At 44.4% G+C, this 10,699-nt stretch overlaps 1 protein-coding gene and 2 long non-coding RNA genes across 11 annotated transcripts in view; 1 reads left to right on the forward strand and 2 right to left on the reverse strand.

The window, feature by feature from the left end:
* Positions 1–8,534, reverse strand: part of LOC115277555 — a 56,882-nt gene extending 48,348 nt beyond the window's left edge. The window contains exons 1-3 of the long non-coding RNA XR_003902413.1: positions 8,464–8,534; positions 8,033–8,085; positions 7,609–7,622 (exon numbers count right to left, since the gene is read on the reverse strand). This is a non-coding gene — a long non-coding RNA (uncharacterized LOC115277555). The remainder of the gene's footprint in view (positions 1–7,608; positions 7,623–8,032; positions 8,086–8,463) is intronic.
* ZNF407 (zinc finger protein 407) overlaps positions 1–10,699 on the reverse strand; it is a 473,145-nt gene that overhangs the window by 298,155 nt on the left and 164,291 nt on the right. The window lies entirely within an intron of this gene.
* LOC115277554 lies at positions 9,361–10,659 on the forward strand. The gene is made up of 2 exons (XR_003902412.1): positions 9,361–10,020; positions 10,468–10,659. It is a non-coding gene; the product is annotated as an uncharacterized LOC115277554 (long non-coding RNA).

Genomic DNA, 10,699 nt, shown 5'->3' on the forward strand with positions numbered 1-10,699 from the left:
TTTCATTTCTGATAACAGCCTTCTATCGGGTATGAGGGGAGAGGTCATCGTGGTTTACGTCTGCATTTTCCCGATGGTGAGTCACGATGAACATCTTCTCATGTGTCTGTCGGCCATCTGTACGTCTTCTTTGGAAAAATGAAAACAATGGAAGTCTTCTGTCCACATTTTAGTCGGGTTGTTTAGTTGTTGTCATAGAAGTGTTTTTTATATATTTTGGACAGTCATCCCTTATTGGACATAGAATTTGCAAGTAATTTCTCCTGTTCAGTAAGCTGTCTTTTCATTTTGTTGATGGTTTCTTGGACTATGCAGATGCCTTCTAGTTTGATGTAGTCCCATTTTGTTTCCCTTGCCTTTGGAATCACATTAAAAAAAACACACACATTGCTAAGACCAACATCAAGAGGCTTACTACCTTACATCTTCTTGTAGGAGCTTTGTGACTTTAGGTCTTAAAATCTACTATATAGTCCAGTTACTCCACTTATAGGTGGTTTATCCAAAGGACATAAAAACAATAATTCAGAGAGATATATGCACCTCTATGTTGATAGCGGCATTATTTGCAATATCCCAATTATAAAAACAACCTAAGTGTTCACTGAATGGATGAATGGACAAAGATGTGATACCAGGAAACACACACACACACACACACACACACACACACACACACACACTCATACAGGAATACTACTCAGCCATAAGGAAGAAGCCCTGACAACTGTGACAACAGGGTAGACGTTTAGGGCATTACACTATGTGAAACAAGTAAAATGCGAACAGATAAATATTGTATGATTTCACTCGTCTGTGTAATCTAAAAAATAAGACAAAAACAAACTCATAGACACAGAGAAGAGACTAGTGTCACTAGAGTGAAGGGGCGTGGGGGGTGAAATGGGTGATGGGGGTCTCTGGACACAGGTGACAAACGGCATCTAGACTGACGGTGGTGGTCACTCTACGGCGTACATAGATGTCAAGTCATAAAGTTGTACGTCTCAAACATACATAATGCATACCAATTAGACCTCAAAAAAAAACAAGGGAAAATCTGTGGCAAAACTAGCTACTGATTTTATGTAGAAAGATATTCTTGCTACAGAAAGAACTAACATACCGAGTACCGTAATATTTTAACTATGATAAAATTCATAATAATGAAGTAATTCTAAGCAGGCACTGTTTTTAGAGCTCAGATATCAACAGACGGGCAGTTTCTTCCATAAAAAGGTTTCTGACATATTAATATGAAATAATTAAATGCAATGTTACCTTGAAAATCAGTATAGAATAACAAGGAACCGTCCACGACGGTGTGACTGATCACGCAAAAGAAGGCTGCACTCGTTGGCCTCAAACATGTGTCACACGACACGTCCCCCTTGCCGTCAGCCCCACAGTCTAACGTGCACCCATACACCTCTCCTCCTGCTAAGTGAAGAGTGCTCCATCTTTGCTCAGTTGACAGACCTTTTCATTGTGCAATATTCTCAAGAAAAATCTTGTTTTATATTGCAAGAAATGCTAACATTAATGATGCCTTCATTGAAAGAAACAAAGTAAGCCTATAATTTCCGTAAATAGCGTCACTGTAAAAGTTTTACAGCAATAAGCCTCATACTAAAAAACAAACATGTCTTGCTCATTTAAACAAATACACTGGGACATTTCCATTTCTTATATATTCTATTTTATGAATAAGCAACTTAAAAGGGGGGAAATTACATTCCACAAATACACTAGGGTGCACATAACTTACCAGCAGTTACTAAGAGTAAAAGTGCGGAGCAGCTATGAAGCATTATGTGCAACAAGATCAAGGTCAGCCATGGAGAGCAGAGCAGAGCAGCCCCGGAGCCCCGGAGCCCCGGTTCTTCACCAAAGGACGCGATGAAACTTACGAAATCTGTGGGTACAGACCACTTTTGAATTTGCCAACATTCTGAACAACTAGATGATCTTTAAGCAAGGGTTCCTGAAACTGTTTTCACATCTGTGAAATGTAAAAGTTCCCTTTAATCCACAAATTGGGGCGCTGGGGTGGCTCAGGTGATTGATCATCTGACTTCAGCTCAGGTCAGGATCTCATGGTTCATGGGTTCTAGCCCCACATCAGCCTCTGCGCTGAGAGCTTGGGGCCTGGGGCCATCTTTGGATTCTGTGTCTCTCTCTCTCTCTCTCTACCCATGTCCCCCACTTGTGCTTGCTTGTGTGCTCTCTCTCTGCCTCTCAAAAATAAAAATGTTTAAAATTATTGAAATCCAGACAAACATATATGTGAACCTAAGAGAAAGCAAACAAGCAATTGAACTCATAGATACAGACAATAGATTGGTGGTTGCCAGACATGGGGAGATAAAATGGACAAAATGGGTGAAGGTCAGAAGGTCAAATTTCCAATTTTTAAAATAAAGAAGCTCTGGGGGTGTAATGTGGAGTATGTTGACAGTAGTTAATAATACTATATTGTATGTATAAAAGTTGCTAGGAGAGTAAATTTTATAGGTTCTCATCACAGGAAAATAATTTTGAAACGTGTGGTGACAGGTATTAACTGGACTTATTGTGGTAATCATTTTACAACATATACATATATTGAATCATTATTTGTATACCTGAAACTAATAAATGTTATATGTCCTTTATAACTCAATAAAAATAGAAGTACCATCATTATTTTAGAAAATACCTTTAAAAAATTATTGAAATCCAAAAATCTGTGCTCTCCTGCAATAAGCTCTCTGGTGTCAGGGTCAATTAAATGTAGCAACCCACTGACACTTGTAAGGCATTAGAAGTGAGGCCGTTAGAGAGCCCTACAGAATATACCTTCCTTCATAAAGGCTGGTAAATTATTTTTAAAAAAATTAAGTGACCCTTTTAGAATCTTAGTGATTCAATAAATACAGTCTAAAATCATTAATAAAGCTATGAATCCTTTCAATAAGGAAAAGAAATTAACCCCACACTCCAGTCCAGAACATCTTTGCTGTAGTAGCATCACCCTGAGTCTCCACAACCAAAACAATGAGGAAGGACCGCGTCCCCCAGGAGACAGCGTGTGAACACAGGGCACCGGCCACCAAGCAGCTGGTGGAAGCAAACTGTCCCAGCAGAGCAAAGCACTCTGGCCATGCGGGTGGGGCCTCAGCAGCATGGACGGCAGGACGGGCTGATGGAACTGGAGTTACACCACGAGAAAAACAACAGTAAAGCAGAGCCCTGCAGGTGAAACTGGGGCGATGGAGGAGGGAGCGGTGTCTGATGAAATTCGAAATTTCCGTCGCTGGGTGCAAACCCTTCCGTCTCCCGGGACAGAGCTCACCCAGCCGTGGTTCCCAGACATGGCTGCAGGCCAGTCAGGCCTCCTAACAAGCGAGGTCCGGCACGGCTGCCGGGACCCGGCGTCTGAGGGGGCCATGCGTGGGCTTCAGGACCCTCCTCGAAGAGCTGGGCGCTCTGAGGAAGCCGCTTCTCGAGGACACGAATGACAGAGGGTCCCTCCACTGTCGGCCTCACGCCATGCAAGGGAAAACACTAAGATTTCCAAAAGGAAGTTCATAATAAAAGTGAGCTAAACAGCCACATAAATTAACAGCCCACCCTGATATCCCAGGCAAATTTTTAAAGAGTGAGGATTTTCTAACACACACCGTTTTGGTTGAACGGCCGACGGTTTGCACTGCAGCACTGCCCGTCAGAGAGCCGTCACTCCAGCGCTCCCCAAAGCTGCCTCCTTCGCGACTGGCCGGACGACTAAAAACTTTCACACCCCTCTTCTTCGCTGCACACCAAGCACATGGGGTGCGTCATCTGAATGTGGGAGGTGACCGTCGCACCGAAAAGACTTTGGGGCACAGAACTGGGCCAGAAGCAATCTTTGATTATTGGAGGCCCATTAGTGGCCCCACCTCATCTGATTTACACATTCGACAACATGACGAACATCTGTGGATTCACCACCATACCGGGGAACTAGAACGCTGCATTCCAGATTTTAATGTATCCCGACCTCGGATTTCCAGCTGTGAATGATTACCTCCTCAGATTTTTTTGTCATTCTCTCCTTATTTCCATCACCAGCTCCAGCAGTTGAACCACCTGATTACACTGCTTTGGTTTTAACCACTTCCTGAGCGGCACCGGAGGCCGAGGGCAGGAAGAACACGGCAGACCAAGCAGGGCCGAGGCGGGCAGGCTGCGCTCCGGCAGCGGAGCGAGGGGCTCTGACCCAGGGAGCATGTCCGAGTCCACCCAGAAGGTCTGGAGGAATTTAAATTATGTCTGGCCACAGGCACATCACCTGTACCACGAGTGGGAGATCTGGAAGTCAATGACTACGGCACAAGGGCTCCGTGCACAAGATGTGCGCTGTGCGGAGGAGCCCGCAGCTTCCCTGAGATGCGGAGAAGGCGCCCGTCCCTGGCGTGCTCTTCGGGACCCTCCGCCAGGTTCAGGTGGAGCAGCTCCACTCTTTGTTGGGTGTGACACAGCTGTATTCTATGTACATTACGTTTGCTGTGTAAACAAAAAACAGAACTCAAAAGTTCACGGAAGCTTTGAAATAGGTTCATATACTGTCATCATTACAAGAAAGAGTAACAAGCATTGGGCTAATTCCTTTGTTAACACTGTTCCGCGCCCTCAAACATCCGGCAATCATTACACAATGTATTTTTTAAAAAACCAAACCATAAACGTGAAAAACCAGATACTGAGCAGTAAGCCTGCCACTTCCTATTTGCCAATATATATCATACGGTATCACGCAATTTATAAACATGAAATGAGACAAAGACATTTTGCGCGCTACAGTGCTGTGAGAATGAAGAAGAGGGTTATCAGTTGCAATTAACTTGCAAACAACGTTGAGTTTATTTTAAATACAAACTTCCATATGTATGTTCTGCTGAATCTGCTATTTCCCATAATCGTGGGCTCAACCAGATCAGCACGGGTAAGGGGGGCACAGATATTATTTAAACAATGGCAACTGAAAGCCAGTTTTCATCTAAAAACAAGCACTTTTTAAATTATAAAACGCTATGCATACATAGACTGTGATCTTTTATACTAGTAGAACTATAAATTTGCGCTCACTTCGCCACAACCCTGACAACTGAGAACAGGTGTCATCCTCAGCATCACAGATGAGAAGGTGAGAAAGTCACACTGACTCAGATGAATGCACTTGAGCTTGGTTCCACTAAAAGGCAGGACCATCTACAGTAACAGAAACTCTGTTCATCTGCGATACCTTCTTCATAGTGTGATTATAAATCATGGATTAGACCAGAAAAGAACCATCTTGCAAAAAGAAAGATTTCAGTGAAGATTTTAGTGTCTTAAATCCATCAACATTCACTGAGTATCAATCGCCCCTGAAAAGAGGACAGAGAAAGCCAGCCACCAGCCAGGCCCTCAAGGAGTCGTCTACTGTGGAACGAGGGCCCACACTGTCTATTTTAAAAGGAAAACACAGTAGAATGTGTTAAGTAGCACACTGGCCTCGGTGGGAAGAAGTGACTATGGGAATGAAAACGCACGGGAGCGCGCGCGGCAAGACAAAGTCTGGACCCTGTGTGAGCAGACCGTGCGCGGCCAGAGGACGGCGAGGACAGCGGGCAGGGGCACCGCACACAGCGTGATGAGTTTTTCTTGTTGTCTCGACCCAACTCCTCTACCATGTCCATTACTACACCATGCTGGAAATCACCCATAAAACAAGAAAAACCTGGAATTACATTGAAACTCAACGGAAATGACTCTGTCTCTGAAAAGCAGTTCTCTACATCGGGATCATATGCTAGAAACAACTCAAAATAAAATTAGGTTGACTTACAGGAAAGTACTAATCTTTGATGGTTTTCAACCTATGTGATCATTTATATGATTCAATCAGAGGAGGCGCTAACATTTTAATAAGCATCAAAGGGACATCAGGATTCTTCTGAAAGGGGGAGAAGAACTGGCTGCCGGGAAGGGCGTGCGCTGGCGGAGCACCGGCATTGCCACAGGGCCGGCAGCTCGCACGGTGCATCGCGGCTGCGTGTTCCTCCCGGGAGCACTAAGCGCCAGAGAACCAGAAACCAGCGGAGACGCCCTTTGCTTTAAGCTCGCAACTGATTGTACAAGTGACCCCAGGACCAAGAAATATCTTAGAATCATCTTAGAGAACACCTTATGTAAACCCCTGATTTCCCCTAGCAGAGTCCATAGCATAATGAAATGTAAACACCTTGTTTCTCATCTGCTAAAATGGATGATCAAATTTGCTTTGATCCGACTTTATAAAAGTTACTTCAGAAAGGTTCTAAGTTTCCTGAAAACTCCTCAGGAAAAATTTTAATCTTGGACTTTTATAAGCAACTACCAAGACATCATGAATATAAAGAGCCTCTCACAAAAAGTCAGTACTGTATAATGAAACTGTGTAAAAGTTGGTAATTAAGCATAATTGAAGGCTGCAGTGAACATATAGGCCTTTGTTCTTTTTAATTCTGGCACTGACTGGGAATTAAAGATAAGAGCTTAAGGCATATTTTAGTCAGAGTCCAGATGTATAAGCCCCAGTGTTCTAAAAGTAATTTAAGTGAAATAAAAGAAGAGAATGGCCAAAAATATTCTGGATGCCTGCCAGGGAAAAACACCTATATTCTGAACATTTAACATATTTGATCAATCGTATTTGGAATCACTTATTCACTGACCTTAAAAAAAGTTATAACATCAGATATGCTTATATCCAAGATCTGAGTGAATTACTACAGCATAGCAAAAAAAAATCCCTTAAAAATTATTTTGTCACATTAAACAACAATGTATTATTACATGCAAAGTAATTCGAAAATTCATGCTATAAAAGGTATAGATAGTTCACTATCACCAGAGAATTCAATTGTCTTATTTCAATATAGGAATAAGAGAGGAGACAATAGAATAAAATACAGATTCTCAGTACTAAACCATACATCTCTGGTCTAATAACTCACTAAAACAGTACTACTAGCTGACATAATTATAATGTATACAGTATTATTATAGTCTTTTGGGTTTCCTTCTTGGGAGCTGGAAGCAGTGGGATAGAGGAATTTGTAACCATACACACGTCTATCCATTATTCACCAACGTTCCGCAGAAAGAGGATTTAAAACCAGACCAGTTAGATACGGGATGAACAAGAAAGGGACTGATAAAGGACCAGGGCCTCGGGCTGAGAGTGGAAGCCGGAGATGTCTGGACTGGCAAGCAGGAGAGAGGGGTGCAGTGTGAGTGTGCGTGTGCGGGGGAGGAGGCCAAGGACGGAGAAAGGAAGAAAACGGGCACCGAGTTGAGGAAAGGATGTGTCTAACAAGATAAAACGGGTGGCTCAGAGGCTGATTTGCAGGCTGTCTCTGCAGCAGGATCGGGAGAAGGACGCTGGGGCTGGAATGAGAGACGGGCCCGGGCAGCGAGCCAGGGAAGGAGACGGGCTCGCGGACGCACGTCGCTGTGACAGCGCCAACCCGCCTGCCGGCGGTCTCTCCCTGGTGTCTGAAGGCCACGCCGACAGATGAACAATGCCAAGGGTTCTAACTCTGCTGCCCTCCTCTTACTTACAGAGTGAAAGGTCACTGGCACCGGGTTCAAGGTTCTCTTCAGGCTGATTCCAAGCCCGCTTCGCAGGCTCATCCTAACTCCTCCCATAACCCATTCAAATGAAACCCTCCGACTGGTGACCATTTCCTCAACGATGCCGTCTGTGGACTCAGTGTTCCATCTCATACCACTCTCTCCCAACCCTATGCCCAACGTCACTCCAGGCTCGTGGAAGCAGGACATGTGAAGGTCACACACACCTCACAGAGGGCCTCTGGCTCTGCTCTGCTGGGAAGGCTCTCAGTCCGCATTACACTTAAAATGCAGGCCTGCAGAAAGGTCTTTCCTGACCATCCATCCTAAAACCACACCTCCCAGACACTCCCTGGATAGCACCCAACTGTCTGTCCATCAGTGTCTCACCCCTAACAGAACTCTCTCTTACCTTTATGTTTGTATTCTCTCTGTAAGCTGCCCCTCGGCCCACCAGCCCCAAATCTGAGAGGTGTAAGAACAGAAGCTGTATCATCTTCAAATGCCAAAACCATCTCAATTTTAAAACACAGTAGGAACTGGGGTAGTAAATGTTTACAGGAAGAACAGGCCAACAGGGGTGCCTGGGGGGGGCTCAGTCGGTTGAGCACCCAACTTTGGTTTCAGCTCATGTCATGATCTCACTATTTGTGAGATCAAGCTCCATGTCAGGTTCTGCCCGTAAACTGTGATGCCTGCTTGGGATTCTCTCTCTCTCCCCACCTCTCTGCCCCTCCCCCACTTATGCTATCTCTCTCTCTCAAAAGAAATAAGATTAATAAGAAAGAATAAGCCAATAAATAAAAGAGATGCCATTATCACCTTCCCTGTGATAACACTTACGCAAGATTTCTTCCTCCCCTAAAACCTTCTTCTGTATCATTGGGTAGCTCTTCTCTTTCTTTGTACATTATTATAAACAACTGAATAAAATCCAGTCTCTTCTAAAAACAGAATCATATAATATTCGTGACTTTTAAATGCCCAGGAATTAAATACAGAAATGAATGCTCAATAAAATGCTGGCTTAAAATTAAAGAATAAAGTTTAGAAAAAGTAGAAAACAATCTTACATTTCTGTAACAAATATATATACCACTAACACTTAGAATTCCCCTGCTACCAACATGAGACTTTCTCTTGAAGTGGTGAATATGGTATTTGAGCCATATGACCACCCTGCACTAGGAGGACGCACGAGCACCATGACCACACTGCACTAAGACTGTGTACGATCACATGACCATGCTGCACTGTGACTGAGCACGATCACATGACCACACTGCATTGTGACTGTGTGTGATCACATGACCACGCCGCACTGTGACTGTGTACGATCACATGACCACACTGCATTGTGACTGTGTGTGATCACATGACCATGCTGCACTATGACTGTGTGTGATCACATGACCACACTGCATTGTGACTGTGTGTGATCACATGACCGCACTGCACTGTGACTGTGTATGATCACATGACCGCACTGCACTATGACTGTGTGTGATCACATAACCACGCTGCGCTATGACTGTGTATGATCACATGACCACGCTGCACTATGACTGTGTGCGATCACATGACCACGCTGCGCTATGACTGTGTATGATCACATGACCACGCTGCACTATGACTGTGTGCGATCACATGACCACGCTGAGCTATGATGGAGTACGATCACATGACCACGATGCACTAAAAGCAGCACTCCTTCCTGACTGAACTGGAGAGGATGTCTTGGTATAAAGGCATCCGTCCTTTCCCTGTCCTAACTGCTCAGCAAACTTTAGGAGCAGTCTTTAAAATAACAAATAATCTTGAGAAACAAGAAGCACCATTTGAAGCAGTGCAAGGAAGTACATTAAGTTTTCCCACCACAGGGCGACAACAGTTTTAAAAATGTCTAATAGGACGGCACAACGCTGAAGGCGTGAGCCCCAAACCAAACAGCTGAAGGCGTACAGAGTCACCAGTACTGACCCTGCTTTACAGAAGTTCCCATTGCAAAACTTCCCTGGAATTATGTGAGCACTGATTTATGTGAGGTGGTTAGAACATACTGCTTCCATACAACGGGAATTTGCCAGACGGGAGAAAACAATGAAGCATGAAGTGACAGGAGTAAATAAAACACAGACCACAGAGCCTGTTCCACTGTCAGGAGTGGACGGCGACTCCACCCCAGAGCTTCCCAGCGGTAAACACGAGGAAGAAAGCTCAATTACTACAGGATTTGCGGGTTCATGAGTCCAAAATGACTAGTTGTTTCAGAAAGGCACAACCTTTTCTGGGAGAGAGACCAGAGAGAAACACTCCCGAGTCTCACAAGGAAGGCTTGACCTATTTTCACGAGCAGCAACCTGTGAACTGTCTTATTAACAAAGATACAACTTTTACAAGGTTACTTCTTAAAACATCCCTAAATGTCAGTCATTACCACGAAAACTAGGAAGAAGACAGAGACAACACAGTGAAGGAACGCGGCCCTCTTGCAACAGTGCAGGCTTAGGGGTGCACGTGTCCACACGTTCCGAAGGGAAGGAGGGACAGGCACTGGGGACAGCACGGGAACAACCAGACCGAGTGCAGGACCCAGACCCTCCAGGGGCTTCTGGGCTCCCAGTGGGGGCGGGGGCGGGGCTGCCCTGCTTCTCAGAGGCCCCGGAACCAGACAAAGGCAGGAGCCTGGAAGGAGGGACTGCTACCCCTGGGGACAAGCCAGGACGCTTAGCTCCAGCTAGGTCCACATACCGCCCCCAGCAAAGTGAGTGGGAAACTTCAACAGACAAATGAGGATCCGAGAACCCGACATTCTAGACCACTGACAACTTTGTTAACTTTCACCAGGAAAATTCATCAAGCTCGACTTCGGAAATACCCATTTCAGAAAGAAAACATTTGTCATGAAGCAACCACGGGACATCTAAATTACCCACTTAATTGAGAAATATTTCCCAGATGCTGACAAGGTATCTTTGGTGGAAAATATATACTTATCTCCATGTGTACCTTAATAAATTGTCAGTTTAAGTCAGTAAAGTATAAAAGGAAATTTTCTAAAAATAATAAATAACCTTGG

This window comes from Suricata suricatta, chromosome 14, assembly GCF_006229205.1.
Source record: "Suricata suricatta isolate VVHF042 chromosome 14, meerkat_22Aug2017_6uvM2_HiC, whole genome shotgun sequence".
NCBI lineage: Eukaryota > Metazoa > Chordata > Mammalia > Carnivora > Herpestidae > Suricata > Suricata suricatta.